Source organism: Lathyrus oleraceus, chromosome 6 (genome assembly GCF_024323335.1).
Source record: "Lathyrus oleraceus cultivar Zhongwan6 chromosome 6, CAAS_Psat_ZW6_1.0, whole genome shotgun sequence".
NCBI lineage: Eukaryota > Viridiplantae > Streptophyta > Magnoliopsida > Fabales > Fabaceae > Lathyrus > Lathyrus oleraceus.
This window is the reverse complement of record NC_066584.1, coordinates 181,450,520-181,452,278: the sequence shown is the minus strand read 5'-3', so window position 1 is coordinate 181,452,278 and position 1,759 is coordinate 181,450,520. Positions and strand designations below refer to the sequence as shown.

General features: G+C 41.6%; 1 pseudogene; it reads right to left on the bottom strand.

Annotated features, from left to right (window-relative positions):
* Nucleotides 1-100, bottom strand: LOC127099040 (uncharacterized; annotated as a pseudogene).
* Between the last annotated feature and the right edge of the window lie 1,659 nt (nt 101-1,759).

The following is a 1,759-nucleotide window of genomic DNA, read 5'->3' as shown; positions in this document are numbered from 1 at the left end:
GAGCCCAGATAAACGGATTTAAACAGAAAGACAACGAGTCTCTTTTCGAAGCATGGGAAAGATACAAAGACATGATGAGACTTTGCCCACACCATGGTTTGGAAGACTGGTTAGTAATTCCCACATTTTATAATGGTCTCTTATACAACACAAGGTTAACAATAGACGCCGCTGCAGGTGGTGCACTAATGAACAAACCTTATGCTGATGCCTACCAGCTTATCGAGAGCATGGCCCAAAACCACTATCAGTGGGGAACCGAACGAACAACGGTGGAAAAACCTCAAACGAAAACTGGCATGTACGAGATAAGTAACCTTGATCACGTTAATGCAAAAGTGGATGCTTTGGTCCAGAAAATTGAAAGTTTAAACGTATCACCTCCAGCCGCCGTGGTTGCTATAACTCAGAATTCCGAGGTCTGTGGAATCCAAGGCCACACTCCTACGGACTGTCAACTTTTGACTGGAATCCAAGCAGAGAAAGTGAACTATGCTCAAGGAAGCCCCTATTCGAATACCTATAACCCAAATTGGAAGAACCATCCAAACTTTTCATATAAGAGTAATAATGCTTTATACGCACCTGGACAGTCTCCAAATCAAGCCCCATCTATACCTCCGGGATATCAGAAACCGAATCCATCCATACCTAACAATAATACCCCTAGAAAATCCAACTTGGAAATCATGATGGAAAACTTTATAGCTTCCCAACAACAAACCAATAAAGATTTCTTAAACCAGAACATACACACTGGCGAACAACTTAAACAACTAGCAAGCAAAGTAGATGCCTTGGCTACCCATAACAAAATGCTGGAAACACAAATATCTCAAGTAGCTCAACAACAAGCACCTACTGCTGCCCCAACTGGTACATTCCCTGGACAGCCCCAACCTAATCCGAGAAGCCAAGCTCATGCAATTATATTAAGAAGTGGAACGGAAGTGGAAGGACCGTCTGATCCAAGGATAGAAAACCAAAACCCTAAGAAATCAGCTGAGGAAAGTGAACCTAAGGAAAAGGAAGAGAGTAATAAGGAAACCCTAGAAAAGAAGGAACCTTATGTACCTCCACGACCTTACAAACCACCTATCCCTTACCCTCAAAGGCTTGTTAAAACCAAAGATGCGGGCCAATTTAGAAAATTTGTTGACCTCCTTAAACAATTAAACGTTACAATTCCGTTCACCGAAGCTATTACGCAGATGCCCTCATATGCTAAATTCTTAAAAGAAATCCTTTCTAATAAGAGGAAACTTGAGGATAGCGAAACTGTTACACTCCCTGCCGAATGTAGCGCTATAATCCAAAACATGCCTCCTAAACTCAAGGATCCGGGTAGTTTCTCTATACCCTGTCACATAGGAAAATTTGTCATCGACAAAGCTTTATGCGATTTAGGAGCCGGAATTAGCGTTATGCCTTTATCCATATGTAAGAAACTGGAAATGGGAGAATTAAGACCAACCAAAATGTCTGTGCAACTAGCAGATCGTTCCATCAAATATCCTGTAGGAATCCTTGAAAACGTTCCCGTACGCATAGGTCAGTTTTACATTCCCACTGACTTTACAATTATGGACATTAGAGAAGATGATACTACGCCTATTATACTAGGAAGACCGTTCTTAGCAACTGCCGGTGCAATCATAGACGTAAAACGAGGACGACTCACCTTCGAAGTAGGTGAAGAGAAAATTGAATTCATTCTGTCCCAATTCTTGAAAGCACCTGCAATAGAAGATACATGTTA